The sequence below is a fragment of the Hyla sarda genome, chromosome 10, assembly GCF_029499605.1.
Source record: "Hyla sarda isolate aHylSar1 chromosome 10, aHylSar1.hap1, whole genome shotgun sequence".
Classification (NCBI taxonomy): domain Eukaryota; kingdom Metazoa; phylum Chordata; class Amphibia; order Anura; family Hylidae; genus Hyla; species Hyla sarda.
Window position 1 is genome coordinate 102,750,249 of NC_079198.1, and position 20,410 is coordinate 102,770,658.

Here is a 20,410-nt window from a genome sequence, read left to right on the forward strand (position 1 = left end):
CCCCAGCTGATTCCTGTAGCTGTGGGCTGGCATTAATAGCGGGTGGCTATTAACCCTTTAGAACGCCGCTGTCAAAGTTGACAGCAGATTCTAAAGGTGCCTTTATTCTGTCCCTGGTGGTCCAGTGGGGTAGATTGCCCCCCTGCAGTGCCATTGCGGGGGGTGGGGGGATGCGATCCACTGTGGAGGTAGCTTGAGGGCTTACCTCTCCTTTCATGCCGGCTCCGGTGCTCAGAATGATAAAGCCTGGCAGGGCCAGGCTTTATCAATCGAGCGCAGAGCACACAGGGATTCCAAGGGGACTAAAAGTGTAAAAAAAAAAAAAAAAAAAAGTTTTAAAAAGTTTAAAAACACACACATTAACCCCTTCCTTATTAAAAGTTTAAATCACCCCCCTTTTCTCAAATTCCATATAAAAAGTATATAAACATAATAAAAATAAACATGTGGTATCGCCACGTGCGCAAATTTTTGAACTATAAAAATATATCATAAATTAAACCACATGTTCAATGGTGTATACACAAAAAAATTCCAATGTCCAAAAAAGCATATTTTTGGTCACTTTATATCCCATAAAAAAAGGAATAAAAAGTGATCAAAAAGTCTGATCAAAATAAAAATGGTACCAATTAAAACTTCAGATGATGGCACAAAAAATTAGCCCTCATACCAATCAGTACGCAGAAAAATAAAAAAGTTATAGGGATCAGAACAGGACAATTTTAAATGTATTAATTTTCATGTACAGTGGGGATCAAAAGTTTGGGCACTCCAGGTAAAAATTTGTATTAATGTGCATAAAGAAGCAAAAGAAAGATGGTAAAATCTCCAAAAGGCATCACATTACAGATTAGACATTCTTATAATATGTCAACAAAAGTTAGATTTTATTTCCATCATTTACACTTTCAAAATAACAGAAAAGAAAAAAATGGCATCTGCAAAAGTTTGGGCACCCTGCAGAGTTAATATCTTGTACTGCCCCCTTTGGCAAGTATCACAGCTTGTAAACACTTTTTGTAGCCAGCCAAGAGTCTTTCAATTCTTGTTTGAGGTATCTTTGCCCATTCTTCCTTACAAAAGTGTTCCAGTTCTTTGAGATTTCTGGTCTGTCTGTCACGCACTGCTCTTTTAAGGTCTATCCATAGATTTTCAATTATGTTGAGGTCAGGAGATTGTGAAGGCCATGGCAAAACCTTCAGTTTACGCCTCTTGATGTAATCCCCTGTGGATTTCGAGGTGTATTTAGGATCATTATCCATTTGTAGAAGCCATCCTCTCTTTAACTTCAGCTTTTTCGCAGATGGCATCAAGTTAGCATCCAAAATTAGCTGAAATTTTATTGAATCCATTTTTCCTTTTACTCGTGAGATATTCCCTGTGCCACTGGCTGCAATACAACCCCAAAGCATGATTGATCCACCCCCATGCTTAACAGTTGGACAGAGGTTCTTTTCATTAAATTCTGTTCCCCTTCTTCTCCAAATGTACCTTTACTCATTCCGGCCAAAAAGTTCAATTTTAACCATTGGTCCACAGAACTTGTTTTCAAAATGCATGATCCAAAATTTCTTCTGTTGACTCTTCCATGAAGACATTATTTTTACAAGTATATCTTTATAGTGGAATAGTATACCACAACTCCAGTGTCTGTCAGATCTTTCTGGAGGGATTGTGCAGTCAAATGTGGGTTTTGAATTGTTTTTCTCACAATCCTGCGAGCTGTTCTGTCTGATATTTGTCTTGGTCTTCCAGATCTTGCTATAACTTCCACTGTTCCTGATGACTGCCATTTCTTAATTACATTCCGAACAGAGGATATTGATATCTGAAAACGTTTTGCTATCTTCTTATAGCCTTCTCCAGCTTTGTGAGCGTCAACTATTTTCAGTTTCAGATTTCTAGACAACTGCTTAGAAGAACCCATGGTGCCAATTTTTGGGGCAAGGTCAGATGAGTCTGGGCATTTAAAACCTTTGAGATTGACATCACCTGGTCTTCCCAGATGATGATTGAGAACAATCCATTACATTGGCAGGTCTCAGCTTTGCAAAGGGGGCAGTGCATGCTATGAATTCTGCAGGGTGCCCAAACTTTTGCAGACGCCATTTTTTTGTTTTCTGTTATTTTGAAAGTGTAAATGATGGAAATAAAATCTAAAGTTTGTTGACATATTATAAAATGTCTAATCTGTAATTTGATGCCTTTTGGGGATTTTTCCATATTTCCTTGGCTTCTTTATACACATTAATACAAATTTTTACCTGGGGTGCCCAAACTTTTGATCCCCACTGTAGATAGATAGACATGAGATAGATAGATAGACATGAGATAGATAGATAGATAGATATGAGATAGATAGATATAAGATAGATAGATATAAGATAGATTAATATGAGATAGATAGATGTGAGATAGATAGATATGAAATAGATAGATAGATATGAAATAGATAGATAGATATCCACATGAAGAAAAGTAGCAGCACTCCATGTTCACATGGCTTTTATTGGCCACACATCAGAGCGACGTTTCGGCCGTCTCACACGGCCAAAACGTCGCTCTGATGTGTGGTGAAAAAAAGACTTACACTTTTTCCATGTGAACCTGGAGTGCTGCTATTTTCTCCAAGATGTGGTAAAAAACTTATTTAAAAGTATTTATTCCATCAAAAATGCAGAAGGCAACGTTTTAGTTGCTAACATGCAGCCTTTCTCAAGCAGTTTACAAAGTGCACATGTGGAGGTGTAAATATGGTGGACATGGTGATGTCATAGCTTACATCATAAATTCGCATATACATAACAACAATAGTGATAAACGATCCAGTGTGGATAAAAGTACATTGTATGTACAGAGGTGTTAACATCTAAGTGTGCAATCATTACAGTGAACAACAATCAGCAATATGGAGTACATTAAAAATGAAAAAGATATCTCAGGCGGGCCCATCATATCAGACGCGCGCACACCGCCGTGGGCGGATGTAAACAATAGCCACGAGGACTCGGCTGGATGTATGCATATCCGTGCATGCGCACTCCATATTGGGTATTGGCCCATACAGAAAGAGAACTGTGCACAGGCGTATAGAGCATAAACAGGCAGTTAAGGGCAACACAGATAAGGGCAAGAAAAGCGCAGATAAAATAACGTCAGAATGAGCAAGTAGAATGTATGGTAGCAGCCAAAACAGCATGGATAAGGCCAACATTAGATATAAATAAGGTTGTCACAGGGTGCACAACTATAAATGGTGGCAGCCACATAGTATATAACTGTAAATAGTGTCAGCCAACGAAATAAGGGTATTGAACATATATAATGCATAATGGCATATAAGGGTCAGACATTGCTGGTGCAGGCATGCAAGACACAAGAATCTGGAGCCTCCTAGGGCAATATGACCGTGATCTCGGGACACTGTCACAAGGGACGGTAAACTGGTAGCTCAGTAGTGATACCCACTGGGTGAAACCACCAGAGTATACCAGAGAACCCATAATTGGGGGTGTCACATAGTGCCCGTGGCAGAAGTGTCACAGTCACATAGTCATTCGCACCGACCCATTGCCAGAATTGGACAGAAAAATAAAGCTATACATGTAATAAATTGCTCAAGTCTGGATAAAAAAAGAAAAGAACAATAATGGAAGAAAAGAACAATAGTATTTTGCCCGCTGCTAAGCGCAATAATATGTGAACATCATTCCGGCCGATCCTCAGTTGAAAGAAAGAAGAAAGCCATGATATACAGCATAGGGATTCATGAGGGGTCCGTCTCACCGTCTCTGAAAGAAATAAAACACACAATCAGTGGATCAGTGCAAATTACAAAGCCATGCACAATATAAGTCTAGCATAACAGAATAGACAATCTACAAAGTCTGGCATGTGGTGGAGTACCAAAAATTTTTATGTAATATTCATAATGGGAAATTCAACATTAAGACCATTTGGTTTAAGTGTTTGGAGGTTGAAAATCCACTGCAGTTCACACCGGTATAGCGCTGCGGTGCTATTTCCACCTCTTCTAGGTGGTGGGATGTGATCAACATTGGTGAATCTCAAATCCCGTTCAATATGGCCACACTGGGTGAAATGTTTTGAAAGCGGGAGGTCGAGTCTGCCCTTGCGGATCGTGTAGCGGTTGGTTAAACCACTCTCGAAACTCGCTGGTAGTCTCTCCCACATACAATAAATTGCATGGATAAGAAAGAACGTATACAACGTAACTAGAAGTGCAAGTCAAGTAATGTTTGATTACCTGTGACTGGATGAACAAAAGAGGGTCCCATAATCATTTTAGAGCAATTTACATAATGGCAGCAGGGGAAAAATCCCCTGCTTTTAACTGTTAGATACCTTTGACCAGAGGGAGTTTTAATGGAACAGTCAGCCTTCACCAATTTGTCACTCAGGTTGAGAGCACGCTTATAAGAAAGACGTTAAAGGTGGTAAACCGAATTCGGGAATCTCAGGAAATGTATAATGTAGCAAATGCCAATGTTGTTTTATTATACCTGCAATATCCTTAGATTGGTCATTAAATTGTGACACAAAGGCCACACGTTTCTCAGAGGATTTGATGGAGGGATAAAAAATCAATGCTTTCCTATCGGTGGCAAGAACATCATTCTTGCAACGTGATACCAACGTACGTGGATAACCTCTCTGGATGAAATTAGTGGCCATCTTATCTAAGGTGGTAGAGCCCTCTGTTTTATTGCTGACAATATGTCTTGCGCAGAGCATTTGGCTCCATGGCAGTAATTTGACCATCGGCCGCGGATGCCTACAGATGTAGTGCAATAGTGAGTTGCAATCTGTGGGCTTAGTAAATAAGCTGGTTGTCAATTTTTTGTTGCTCACCGAGGCAAGAGTGTCTAGAAATTGAACAGAAGAATGTGAGGGGTTAAGGGTGAACTGAATATTAGTGCAAATACTGTTGAGAAAGCTGTGAAACTCAAAAAGAACATGGCTGAAGTGGTGGGACACATAGATGTGTGACTCCTCCAACGACACCTCATAGATATTGGCATACAATGGGGCCACATTGGTCCCCATGGCGGTTCTGGCGATTTGTGCATAAAACATATCATTAAATGTAAAATAGTTGTTAGACAAAACAAAATCAAGTAGAGAGATAATAAAATTAACTTCACTAACAGAAAAATCCAGTGTGAGTGCCTCATGAGGAATGGACGTGTATAGAGATACGATGTCAAATGATGCTAGAATGACATCACCGGGGACCTGTACTGTATATAGTTTCCTTCTGCATTTTTGATGGAATAAATACTTTTTCACAAGTTTTTTTACCACATCTTGGAGTGATGCAATGTTTTTCGACTCTCTAGATAGATCTATTTATATCATATCTATTTATCTATCTCATATCTATCTATCTACAACAACAAGAAAGTAGCAGCACTCCTATCAACTGAGTTGAAGCTGGGTGCACATCAGAACGGAGATCCTTGGTTGCAGGATTCCAAGTAAGGATACAATGGAAGTAGATCACTGCAGCACTCCTAAATTATGAATAAAGTGAGTAGCGTTTATTCCATCAAGAAACACATGGCAACGTTTCAGCTGCTACAATGCAGCCATTCTCAAGCCAGGGCTTGAGAATGGCTGCATTGTAGCAGCTGAAACGTTGCCATGTGTTTCTTGATGGAATTAACGCTACTCACTTTATTCAATATTTTGGAGTGCCACAGTGATCTTCTTCCTATCTATCTATCTCATATCTATCTCATATCTATAACATATCTATCTATCTATCTCATTATCTATCTATCTATCTCATATTTGTTTATCTATCTATTTATATAATATCTATCTATCTCATATCTATCTATGTTATATCTATCTATCATATCTATCTATGTCATATCTATCTCATATCTATTTATTTATCTTTCTATTTATATCATATCTATTTATCTCATATCTATCTATCTGTCTCACGATATAAAAAAAGTGATTTATTCCATCAGAACAGATGATCTTTTTCAAGCCCGGAGAGCTGGTTGAAACATTGTTCTGTGACACTCATCTGTTCTGATGGAATAAATCACTTTTTTGATTTTTCCGGATACCTGTGTGCTGTGGATATTCCTTCCTATTTATATATAGACCTCTGACCCAGGTCTGCGTGTACCATTTCAGATTTTTCTAATTTTTTTCTATGGATGTGCTGTTTTCCTTTATCATTGTCTCATGATACAAATAGATATGAGATAGATATAGATAGATATGAGATAGATAGATATATGGATATGAGATAGATAGATATATGGATATGGGATAGATAGATATGAGATAGATAGACAGATATTAGATAGATAGTAGAGTTGAGTGAATTTTTGAAAAATTTGATTCGGACGATTCGCCAAAATTTCCGAATAAATTCTGTTCTGTCCGAATTTATTCGCGGCAAATCACTATTAAAAACAGCTATTTCTGTCCTACAGAGAGGCTCAATAGGAGTGTAGAACACTTTTCTTTGTCCTAGCAAGCATAGGGAGTGTGCTGTGTTAGTGAAATAATACTATTATTCAGTATGACATTCAGATTAGAATGACATCGCTATTAGATTCACTGCCTCAGAGCATCTGGATGTGGCAGATTTTTTATGTAATTTTTTGTAAATTTATAAAAAAAATAAAAAAAAAGTAGGTAGCTACAACCAAGACAGTGATTATATGGGATATTTGCCAGACGAGTACTAGCGTGAAGGTTGTGAAGCCCATACAACCTGGATAAATATATGAAAATTGTGTATATACAATGTATATACTGTGTACGTGTTTCCTCAAACCTGGGCTTATGTATTGTATTAAATACTAGAATTGGGTTTGAGTGATATGGATAAATGTGTATAGACCAGGGGTCCGCAACCCGCGGCTCCGGAGCCGCATGCGGCTCTTTTAAGCCTGTGCTGTGGCTCTGCGAGTCTGTCCCGGTCCCGGTCACCCTTACCTTTAGGTTTACTTCACTGCCCTGGTGCCATCGGAGCGGAGTCTCTCCTTCCGGGGCCGCGCGGATCCTCACTGTCATGTGACAATGTAATGTCACATGACAGTGACATCGCCGGCCTGCGCGCTCAGTCGAGGAGCGCTGCCGGGAGAGGAAGACGCCTCGCGAGGAGCTGGTGAGTACCATTACTCACTTGCTTAACCCCTCACCCCACGGCAGCGTTAATGCTGCCGCGGGGTGAGGGGTTAACGCTACCGCTGCCATGGGGTGAGGGGTAACTTAACCCCTCACCCCATGGCAGCGGCAGCGTTATCGCTGCCGCGGGGTGAGAGGCCTACCGCTGCCATGTGGTGAGGGGTAACTTAACCCCTCACCAGGCTAACCCCATGGCAGCGACAGCGTTAACGGTTGGTCAACCCCTCACCCCGCGGCAGCATTAACCCCCCTCTCCCCAGCCCACCCCAGGCCTGGGCCTAAAAAAAAGCCCACCCCAGGCCTGGGCCTAAAAAAAGCCCACCTCAGGCCTGGGCCTAAAAAAGCCCACCCCAGGCCTGGGCCTAACTAAAAAAGCCCACCCCAGGCCTGGGCCTAACTAAAAAGCCCACCCAAGGCCTGGGCCTAACAGTTAGGCCCAGGCCTGGGGTGGGCTTTTTTAGTTAGGCCCAGGCCTGGGGTGGGCTTTTTTTAGTTAGGCCCAGGCCTGGTGTGTTTTTTTTTTTAGTTGGGGCCTAACTAAAAAAAGCCCACCCCAGGCCTGGGCCTAACTAAAAAAAGCCCACCACAGGCCTGGGTCTAACTAAAAAAGCCCACCCTAGGCCTGGGCCTAAAAAAAAAGCCCACCCCAGGCCTGGGCCTAACTAAAAAAGCCCACCCCAGGCCTGGGCCTAACAGTTAGGCCCAGGCCTGGGGTGGGCTTTTTTAGTTAGGCCCAGGCCTGGGGTGGGCTTTTTTAGTTAGGGCCTAACTAAAAAAAGCCCACCCCAGGCCTGGGCCTAACTAAAAAAGCCCACCCCAGGCCTGGGCCTAAATAAAAAAAGCCCACCCCAGGCCTGGGCCTAAATAAAAAAAGCCCACCGCAGGCCTGGGCCTAACTAGAAAAGCCCACCCCAGGCCTGGGCCTAACTAAAATAGCCCACCCCAGGCCTGGGCCTAAATAAAAAAAGCCCAACCCCAGGCCTGGGCCTAAAAAAAAGCCCACCCCAGGCCTGGGCCTATCTAAAAAAGCCCACCCCAGGCCTGGGCCTAACAGTTAGGCCCAGGCCTGGGGTGTTTTTTTTTTTTAGTTAGGCCCAGGCCTGGGGTGGGCTTTTTTAGTTAGGCCCAGACCTGGGGTGGGCTTTTTTTTAGTTAGGGCCTAACTGAAAAAAAGCCCACCCCAGGCCTGGGCCTAACTAAAAAAGCCCACCCCAGGCCTGGGCCTAACTAAAAAAGCCCACCCCAGGCCTAGGCCTAACTAAAAAAGCCCACCCCAGGCCTGGGCCTAAATAAAAAAAGCCTACCCCAGGCCTGGGCCTAAATAAAAAAAAGCCCACCCTAGGCCTGGGCCTAACTAAAAAAGCCCACCCCAGGCCTGGGCCTAAATAAAAAAGCCCACCACAGGCCTGGGCCTAACTAAAAAAGCCCACCCCAGGCCTGGGCCTAGATAAAAAAGCCCACCACAGGCCTGGGCCTCAATAAAAAAGCCCACCCCAGGCCTGGGCCTAAATAAAAAAAAAGCCCACCTCAGGCCTGGACCTAACCAAAAAATCCCACCCAGGCCTGGGCCTGAATAAAAAAGCCCACCCCAGGCCTGGGCCTAAATAAAAAAGCCCACCCCAGGCCTGGGCCTAAACATTAAGTGAAAGTCCTTTTTTTCTTCAGATTGACAGCTGACTGCACGATCCTGTATATATGGCATTAAGGTAAGAAACAATATATGCAGTGTTATATTTGTTTTAAATGTTGCAATGGTTTTGCGGCTCCCAGTTTTTTTTTCCTTCGGAAACGAGTCCAAGTGGCTCTTTTTGTCTTAAAGGTTGCAGACCCCTGGTATAGACCATATAAATATGTGATGATGTCTATATGGATTTTAATGTGTGTATAGAAGTGTGTATGTGTGTGTGTGCGTAAATGTAATGTTTATATATATATAAACAAACAACAAAAAACGTGGTCTCAAATGGCTGGAGGTGCTCAACCCCAAATGCGGTTGTGCATTTATACTGGGGGAGCAGATCCTGCCCTTGTAGTCCGTTGCTAAGGGCGATCCCCAGCATAAAAATGCATACAATGGAGGATGCCTGCAGCGGACTACAAGTGCCACAATAGAATCCTACACCAGATAAACGGTGTGGATGTGTAACAATTAGAATACAATACAGGAATATTGGTGCACTACTGTGGTAGATGTAAACAATACATTGGCTATCCCTCAACACTGATGTTAAAATTGAGACATTCGCCAGTGTATCCTTATATGAAGGACACACCAGAGCCCGCACACCAACACCAAGGTTTCTCAAATTGGTGCGAGACCTAACGCTAATCCTACCTGTGCTTGATAAGCAAAACAGGGGCCAGTGGGCAATTACGGCAGCATTCGGTTGACTCACAACTTCCTCCCAGATACCCTCCAGCGTGACTGAGCACACATGCAATGGGAGGAGGGAGGCAAGCTGCAAGCCCCACCTGAGCTGGCTAATATGGGTGCCTGGCCTCACAGGTGCTACCTGTGAGGCCAGGCACCCATATTAGCCAGCTCAGGTGGGGCTTGCAGCTTGCCTCCCTCCTCCCAATGCATGTGTGCTCAGTCACGCTGGAGGGTATCTGGGAGGAAGTTGTGAGTCAACCGAATGCTGCCGTAATTGCCCACTGGCCCCTGTTTTGCTTATCAAGCACAGGTAGGATTAGCGTTAGGTCTCGCACCAATTTGAGAAACCTTGGCGTTGGTGTGCGGGCTCTGGTGTGTCCTTCATATAAGGATACACTGGCGAATGTCTCAATTTTAACATCAGTGTTGAGGGATAGCCAATGTATTGTTTACATCTACCACAGTAGTGCACCGATATTCCTGTATTGTATTTATATATATATATATATATATATATATATATATATATATACTTAAATGTGATATTCAAAAGATTGTAGGAGATTCAGTGTGATCATAATACATTTTTTAAATACAGTTATAATCACCTACCCCCGCAGGGCCCTTGCAGGGGGCAGGAATTAATACAGATATATAAGTAAATGTCACGTACCGGCAGGACTGGTAGTGGATCCTCTGAACCAGAGAGGCGATGACGCGGGTTGTACCAGAGGACCGGTTCTAAGTGGTTACTGGTTTTCACCAGAGCCCTCTGCAAGGCGGGATGGACTTGCTGCGGCGGTAACCACTAGGTCGTATCCTCTAGTAGCAACTCGACCTCTCTGGTGGCTGATATGGCGTGGTACACAGGGAGCAGGCAAGAGCGTAGTCGGACGTGGCAGAGGTCAGGGCAGGCAGCAAGGGTTCACAGGCGAGTATACAGTAGCAATGGGTACGGCAACTGGCAAGGCAATAATCACTGTAGGGAACGCTTTCTCAGAGGCACAAGGCACAAAGATCTGGCAAGGGCAGGAAGGGGCAGGTGCCTTTTATTGGGAAATCACAATGGGAGGTGTGGAACCAGCGCACCAATTACCGGTGCGCTGGCCCTTTAAATTTACTGAAGCCGGCACGCGCGCGCCATAGAGAGTGGGGCCGCGCGCGCCGGGACCCCGGAGCAAGGAGCGCCGCGCGGGGAGCAGGTGAGATGAACGGGGACGCGGCGCGTGAGCGGGGACCAGCCGCCACGCTAGCCGCGTCCCTGCCATAGTGAGACCCGCGCTCCCGGTCAGTGTGTTTGACCGGGAGACGCCGGGACCCCAGCAAGGATGACACAGGCAGCAGGCGCTCCAGTCCGGAGGTGGAGACCGGAGCGCTCGCTGTGACAGTAAAATATAGGTAAAAATATGAAAATAAAATAAAAATAGTGATAAAAGTAAACCAGCTTATTGTTAACCCCTTAAGGACTGAGCCCTTTTTCACCTTAAGGACTCGGCCATTTTTTGCAAATCTGACCACTGTCACTTTAAACATTAATAACTCTGGGATGCTTTTAGTTATCATTCTGTTTCCGAGATTGTTTTTTCGTGACATATTCTACGTTAACATAGTGGTAAAAATTTTGAGGTAACTTGCATCCTTTCTTGGTGAAATATCCCAAAATTTTATGAAAAATTTGAAAATTTTGCATTTTTCTAACTTTGAAGCTCTCTGCTTGATATTCCTCCCAAAAATTTTTTTATTCACATATACAATATGTCTACTTTATGTTTGCATCATAAAATTGACGTGTTTTTACTTTCGGAAGACACCAGAGGGCTTCAAAGTTCAGAAGCAATTTTCCAATTTTTGACAAAATTTTGAAACTCGCTTTTTTTCAGGGACCAGTTCAGGTTTGAAGTGGATTTGAAGGGTCTTCATATTAGAAATTCCCCATAAATTACCCCATTATAAAAACTGCACCCCCCAAAGTATTCAAAATGACATTCAGTAAGCGTTTTAACCCTTTAGGGGTTTCACAGGAATAGCAGAAAAGGTGAAGGAGAAAATTCACAATCTTCATTTTTTACAATCGCATGTTCTGGTAGACCCAATTTTTGAATTTTTGCAAGGGGTAAAAAGGAGAAAATTTTTACTTGTATTTGAAACCCAATTTTTCTCGAGTAAGCACATACCTCATATGTCTATGTTAATTGTTCGGCGGGCGCAGTAGAGGGCTCAGAAGGGAAGGAGCGACAAATGGTTTTTGGGGGGCATGTCACCTTTAGGAAGCCCCTATGGAGCCAAAACAGCAAAAAAACCCACATGGCATACCATTTTGGAAACTAGACCCCTCGGGGAACATAACAAGGGGTAAAGTAAACCTTAATACCCCACAGGGGATTCACGACTTTTGCATATGTAATAGCAGAAAATACCCCCCAAAATTTGAAGCCCAATTTCTCCCGATTCAGAAAACACCCCATATGGGGGTGAAAAGTGCTCTGCTGGCGCACTACAGGTCTCAGAAGAGAAGGAGTCACATTTGGCTTTTTTGAAGGAAATTTTGCTCTGGGGGCATGCCGCATATAGGAAGCCCCTATGGTGCGAGGACAGCAAAAAAAAAAAACCACATGGCATACCATTTTGGAAACTAGACCCCTCAGGGAACGTAACAAGGGGTAAAGTGAACCTTAATACCCCACGGGGGTTTCACAACTTTTGCATATGTAAAAAAAAATGGTTTTTACCTAAAATGCTTGGTTTCCCAAAAAATTTACAATTTTACAAAGGGTTAAAGCAGAAAATACCCCACAAAATTTGTAACACAATTTCTCCCGAGTACGGCGATACCCCATATGTGACCCTAAACTGTTGCCTTGAAATACGACAGGGCTCCAAAGTGAGAGCGCCATGCGCATTTGAGGCTTAAATTAGGGATTGCATAGGGGTGGACATAGGGGAATTCTACGCCAGTGATTCCCAAACAGGGTGCCTCCAGCTGTTGTATAACTCCCAGCATGCCTGGTCAGTGGCTGTCTGGTAATACTGGGAGTAGTTGTTTTGCAACAGCTGGAGGCTCCGTTTTGGAAACTGTGGCGTACCAGACGTTTTTCATTTTTATTGGGGAGGGGAGGGGGGCTGTGTAGGGGTATGTGTATATGTAGTGTTTTTAACTTTTTATTTTATTTTGTGTTAGTGTAGTGTTTTTAGTGTACAGTCGCACGGGTGGGGGTTCACAGTAGTTTCTCGCTGGCAGTTTGAGCTGCGGCAGAAAATTTGCCGCAGCTCAAACTTGCAGCCCGATACTTACTGTAAACCTCCGCCCATGTGAGTGTACCCTGTACATTCACATGGGGGGGGGGACATCCAGCTGTTGCAAAACTACAACTCCCAGCATGCGCTGACAGACTGTACATGCTGAGAGTTTTAGTTTTGCAACAGCTGTAGGCACACTAGTTATGTATGACTGAGTTTGTGACCTTACTCAGTGTTTCAAATCCAGTGTGCATCCAGTTGTTGCAAAACTACAACTCCCAGCATGTACGGTGCATGGTGTAAGGTGACTGCTGGGAGTTGTAGTTTGAAACAGCTGGAGGCACACCGGTCGTGAAACACTGAGTTAGGTAAAAAAAAAACTGAGTTTCACAACCAGTGTGCCTTCAGCTGTTGCAAAACTACAACTCTCAGCAGTCACCGACAGCCAATGGGCATGCTGGGAGTTGTAGTTATGCAACCAGCAGATGCACCACTACAACTCCCAGCATGCACTTTAGCTGTTTGTGCAAGCTGGGAGTTGTAGTTATACAACAGCTGAAGGTACACTTTTCCATAGAAAAGGTACACTTTTCCATAGAAAAAATGTGCCTCCAGCTGTTGCAAAACCATAAGTCCCAGCATGCCCATAAGGGAATGCTGGGAGTTGTGGTGTTCTGCCTCCTGCTGTTGCATAACTACAGCTCCCAGCATGCCCTTTTTGCATGCTGGGAGCTGTTGCTAAGCAACAGCAGGAGGCTGTCACTCACCTCCTGCTGCTGCTCCGTCGCAGGACAGTCCCTCGAGGCGGCCTTCGCTCCTGGGGCCCCGATCTCAAACGGGACGCCGGTGATCGGGGTCCCCAGCACCCGGGGTCTTCTTCCCGCACCCGCTCACGTCCTCCGGAAGAGGGGCGGGGCGGGTGCGGGAGTGACACCCGCAGCAGGCGCCCTGATTGGTCGGCCGGTAAACCGGCCGACGAATCAGGGCGATGGTGAGGTGGCACCAGTGCCACCTCACCCCTGCTGGCTCTGGCTGTTCGGGGCCGTCAGAGATGGTAATTCTGGGTCACCGGGTAACTGGAGACCCGATTGACCCGGAATCGCCGCAGATCGCTGGACTGAATTGTCCAGCGATCTGCGACCATCGCCGATATGGGGGGGCATAATGACACCCCTAGGTGATATGCCGGGATGCCTGCTGAATGATTTCAGCAGGCATCCGGCTCCGGTCCCCAACCGGCTAGCGGTGGGGATCGGAATTCCCAGGGGCGTATGGATACGCCCTGCATCCTTAAGGACTCGGAATGCAGGGCGTATCCATACGCCCAGCGTCTTTAAGAGATTAAATGTCCAGGATATAAAATAAATAAGCAGCAGTTGGTAGAACGTCGTTGGTGGTATATTGGAGTTATACTCCTATGCTCATTGGTGGTACAGTAATAGTTAGTATTTGACCACCGTTGGTGATATAATGGAGTTATACTCCTATGTTCATTGGTAGTACAATGGGTTAGCAATAAGCACCACTTACAGCACCACTTACCTGACCTCCCAGGCGGTGTCCCTATGCACACTGACGAGCTGGCTCGGCTAGCGTCCAGCACAGTTGTATGTGCCCATCTGAAGGGAAAGCTGCACTTCTCTGCGTGGTCCTGTGGTGCCGGACTTGCCCCCTGCAAGGGCCCTGCAGTGGTAGGTGATTATAACTGTATTTAATAAATGTTTTATGATCACACTGAATCTCCTACTATCTTTTTAATGTCACATTTACATATATATATATATATATATATATATATATATATTTATATATATATATATATATATATATATATATATATATAGAAACATTACATTTACACACACACACACACACATACACACTTCTATACACACATTAAAATCCATATAGACATCATCACATATTTATATGGTCTATACACATTTATCCATATCACACAAACCCAATTCTAGTATTTAATACAATACATAAGCCCAGATTTGAGGAAACATGTACACAGTATATACATTGTATATACCCAATTTCATTTTTTTAAATTTAATTTGAATTTATTAAAATTTTTTGATTAGGCATTCTGGTGAGCATCGAGCTGGCGGTGTGCCGCAAGGGGAGCTACCACCTGTTTCAGCCCCTGCCTCTCAGCGCACCCCCATGCTCTGAGTGTACACTTGAAAAGGGAGGGACTGCAGTACCAGAAACTTGGACAGGAGCATATTCAGCTTCTGTGCCATTGAATAAGTGGGCTGCAGTGAAAAAGCTCGCACTTGTATCTTAAAATCGAGCTGGCGGTCCTCTGCCAGGCGAGATACCACATGTCCCAGCCCCTGCCTCTCAGCGCCCAGCTGACTGTGAAAGTGCGAATATTTCGTTTAATCAGTTATTGTTCATTGTTATCGCTCCAAGCAGTTTCATTGGATTCTTGTGATAATTCTGTTGGAAATATGACGGCGATGACCATAGGGCCTCAGTCTTGAAAAGATTATATTGATTTTTTTAAATTTAAATTTAAGATTTATATTAGATTCCCAATGTAATGTCCCTGTGTTTACTTTGAACTATTACTGTATGACCACAAAATGGCAGCACTATGACAGAGCCTAGAGGTGGCAGCAGCACGAGGAGACCATAATCTGGCAGAATGACACAGCCTTGAATTGGTGACAGCAAGAGGAGACCATATAGTGCTGAATGACACAGCCTGCAGCTCGTGGCAGCATGAGGAGACCACAGAGCCTCACAATCCCTAAGATTAAAAGATTAATTTAAAAAATGTTATTGAAAATTTATGGTAGCTAGTGCTTCCATAAAATTTTTTAGGTAATGTCCCAAGCCCAGCAGCATCAGTAAACCATATAGTGGCTGAATGGCACAGCCTGGAGTTGGCGGCAGATGAGAAGACCATATAGTGGCTGAATGGCACAGCCCGGAGTTGGCAGCAGCATGAGTAGAACATATAGTGTCTGAATGGCACAGCCTGGAGTTGGCGGCAGATGAGGAGACAAAAGGGCTTCACAAACCCTAAGATTAAAAGATGAATTTTCAAATTTAAATTGAATATTTTTGGTTACTAGTGCTACCATAATTTTTTTTAGGTAATGTACCAAGCCCAGCAGCATCGTTAAACCATATAGTGGCTGAATGGCACAGCCTGGAGTTGGCGGCAGCATGAGTAGAACATATAGTGGCCGAATGGCACAGCCTGGAGCTGGCGGCAGCATGAGTAGAACATATAGTGGCTGAATGGCACAGCCTGGAGTTGGTGGCAGCATGAGTAGAACATATAGTGGCTGAATGGCACAGCCTGGAGTTGACAGCAGCATGAGTAGAACATATAGTGGCTGAATGGCACAGCCTGGAGTGTGCGGCAGGTGAGGATACTATATAGTAGCTGAATGGCAAAGCCTGGAGTTGGAGGCAGATAAGAAGACAATAGGGCTTCACAAACCCTAAGATTAAAAGATTAATTTTCTAATTTAAATTGAAGATTTATGGTTGCTAGTGCTACCATGAACATTTTTTAATTATGTCCCAGGTCCAGCAGCATCAGTAAACCATATAGTGGCTGAATGGCACAGCCTGGAGTTGGCGGCAGCATGAGTGGAACATATAGTGGCTGAATGGCACAGCCTGGAGTTGGCGGCAGATGAGAAGACCATATAGTGGCTGAATGGCACAGCCCGGAGTTGGCAGCATGAGTAGAACATATAGTGGCTGAATGGCACAGCCTGGAGTTGGCTGCAGATGAGAAGACAAAAGGGCTTCACAAACCCTAAGATTAAAAGATGAATTTTCAAATTCAAATTGAAGATTTTTGGTTACTAGTGCTACCATAATTTTTTTTAGGTAATGTCCCAAGCCCAGCAGCAGCGTTAAACCATATAGTGGCTGAATGGCACAGCCTGGAGTTGGCGGCAGCATGAGTAGAACATATAGTGGCCGAATGGCACAGCCTGGAGCTGGCGGCAGCATGAGTAGAACATATAGTGGCTGAATGGCACAGCCTGGAGTTGGTGGCAGCATGAGTAGAACATATAGTGGCTGAATGCCACAGCCTGGAGTTGACAGCAGCATGAGTAGAACATATAGTGGCTGAATGGCACAGCCTGGAGTTGGTGGCAGCATGAGTAGAACATATAGTGGCGGCAGGTGAGGATTAGTGTTGCTCGCTAATATTCGCAATTCGAATTTTATTCGCGAATATCGCACATTCGCAAATATTCGCGAATATAGCACTATATATTCGCAATTACGAATATTCGTTTTTTTTTGTCACTTATGCAAATTTTAGCATATGCTCATTTTCACATATGCTAATTTTCTTATATGCGAATTTTCTCCTATGTAAATTTTCGCTTATGCGGATTTTTCCGTGCACTAATTTTCTTATACGCGAATTTTCTCATATGTAAATTTTTGCATATGTTAATTTTCTTATATGCGCATTTTCTACTATGGAATTTTTCGTATATGCGCATTTTCACATATACTAATTTTCTTATATGCGAATTTCATGATACGAGTTTTTCGTATATGCGCATTTTCACATATGTTAATTTTCTGTTATGCGAATTTTCAGTTATAAAATTTTCCGTATATGCGCATTTTCACATATAATTTTCTTACATGCGAATGGTTTATATGCGCATTTTCGCTAGTGTACATTTTCGCATATGCGAATGTTCACGTATGCGAAAATGTACACGCATATTGCGCATATGCGAAAATATGATGAATATTCGTCCATATATTCGCGAAATATCGCGAATTCGAATATGGCCTATGCCGCTCAACATCAGTAAACCATATAGTGGCTGAATGGCACAGCCTGGAGTTGGCGGCAGCGTCAATGGAACATATAGTGGCTGAATGGCACAGCCTGGAGTTGGCGGCAGCATGTGAAGGACATATCGTGGCTGAATGGCTGAATAGTGTCGGTGGGTGGCAATATGGCAATTCCAGTACCCGGTGACGAAGGTGGGTGAAAAAAGGTTTGATGCAGAGGAATGTTTGTAACTGGGAGTAGCACCTTAAATCTGTTTGGCACTATACATATTGGTGAAGTGTTGGTGTGGCACCATGGTCAATCTACTCTGATGCATTAGGCATTGGTGGGTGGAAATCCTGGCTTATCCATGCCTGATTAATCTTCACAAAGGTCAGTCTCTCCACATTTTTTGTGGACAGATGAGTTCTCCTTGGGGTTACTATGGCCCCCGCCACTCTAATCACCCACTCTGATGGCACACTACTGGCCGGGCAGGACAGCTTTTCCAGGCAAACTCTGCTAGTTGTGGTCACAAATCAAGTTTGGTTGCCCAGAAGTCCAGCCGATCTTCAAGGTGTGTTAGCATAAGCATGTCTAAGGTATGCCACCACCTGCTAGTTCAGGTCCTGCTCCAGGTCTACCTGCTGCTGAGGAGTTGCTTCACTATGCAGGTGAAGAAATGGTACTCATCAATGACTGTAGACTCAGGCTGCTGATGATGGAGCTGGTACTGCTCCTGACACCCCTCCTCAGCAGCCATGGCAGTGGAAGGTGAGTGCAGAGGGTCCCCCAAGTCAGACCTATGAGAGGATGGACGATGGCGCTGAAAGGCATCGGTCAACTGACTACATAGGATGTCTCTGTAGCAGGTCAGTTTGTACTCCCTCTAAGTGAGTGTAAAAAAGGCCCCCATTTTGTGGTGGTAGCGAGGGTCCAATAATGTGGAGAGCCAGAAGTCATCCCGCTGCCAAATGGTGACAATCCACGGTCACTATGCAAACAGGTGAGCATGCATCGTGCGAGTTGTGCAAGTGACTCGGAGGGACTCCCTGCCTCCATCTCCACTGCATACTGCCACGGTGTGTCTAGGTCCTCTGTCTCATCTTCCTCATAACCCTCTGGCTCCTCTGGCTGCTCCTGCTCCTCCTCTCCTGTCCCTCCTTCTCCTCCAGTTCAGCCCCCACAGGGCTCATGTGGCCATGAGATGTAGGTACCACATCTCCATTGCCCTGACCAGTTATCGTTTCGTACATGCGTTGTAGGAAATGAAGTAGTGGAATGACGTTGTTCATCCCGTAATCCTGGCGACTGACTAATAATGTGGCTTCCTCAAAGGGCCTGAGCAAACGGCAGGTGTCACGTATGAGCTGCCACTGGTTGACATGGAAGTTACACAGGGGAGTCCCCCTATCCGCTTGGATCATCAAGAAATCAGTGATGGCTTTTCTCTGTTCGGATAGTCGGTCCAACATATGGAGGGTAGAATTTGAACGTGTGTCAACGTCGCAAATAATAACTATGTTGGAGGATACCTTTCTGACGCTGCAGCTCAAGGAGGGTGTGAGTAAGAGTGGATGAAAGTTTCCTTCCCATTGTTAGAATGTTTTGCAAATGGGGGGAACAATTCCGGAACCACTTGACAACCAGATTGAACACGTGTGCCATACAGGGCGCATGGCTCAGCCTTCTTTGTCGCAGCGCAGACAGAATGTTCTTCCTGTTATCAGTCACCATGATTCCCATTTCCAGTTTTCTTGGAGTAAGCCATTCTCCGATTTCATTATGAATTACTTTTAACAGTTCCTTCCCTGTGTGACTCCGTCGCCAAGGCAAACCATGTGAAGAACAGCATGACACCACCGTGCCCTGCACACACTGGACTCTGTGCAGTTGAGGCTGAGGACACGATGGAGGATGAGGAGGTGAAGTCACACACTGTCACAGGACCAGCGGCGTGACCTGTCTAAGTTGGTGTTGTGGCTGTGCAGAAACCACATTCACCCAGTGGGCCGTAAAGGACATGTATTGTCCCTGACTATAGTTACAGCTCCAGACGCCGGCGCTGCGATACACTTTGGTACACACCGACAGGCTCAAGGACTGGCCCACTTTCTCTTCCACAAAATTGTGCAGGGCTGGTACAGCCTTGTTTGCAAATTAATGGCGGCTTGGCACTATTCACCTTGGCTCGGTACAAGCCATCAGTTCTCTGAAAGGTGGATTGTTGGCGGAATGGCTGACTAAAAGTAGGAGGAGCAGGAGCATCTGGAGCAACAGAAGGAGGGTATGACACACATCTCCCTTCGGCTGAGGTGGTGGAGCCTTGGCTGGCTGAAAGAGGGAGCGGCATGCCACTGGGTGATGCAGCAGGCTGGACGACTACATTGGAGCCATGTTTCTCCCAGGCTACTTTATGGTGGCGCAGCATATGTTGATGCAGGGCCGTGGTGCCAGCATTAGGACTCTGGCCACGCTTCATCTTCTGCTGACACATCTTGCATGTGGCTATGTTAACCTCCTCCGGATGCTTCATGAAGAACTGCCACACCGCCGAGTAGCTAATTCCTCCCCCCCCAACAGTCCGCACTAATTGACTGCTACTGCCGCCGTCTCCAGGAACCCCTGTTCCACTACCTCCCGGGAAGGTAGGCTGCTGCGAAGCAGGTGGTCTCCAGAATCTCCACTTCTGCCACCATGCTGACTGCAAACCATGCTACCACCTTGCTGGCTCAGCTGCTGCCTCATAGGCAACCTGCAACCCTCTTTTTCTTCTGATGATGATGAAGCCCCTTCTGCACCCGGCTCCCAATTGCGATCGGCTTCATCATCAT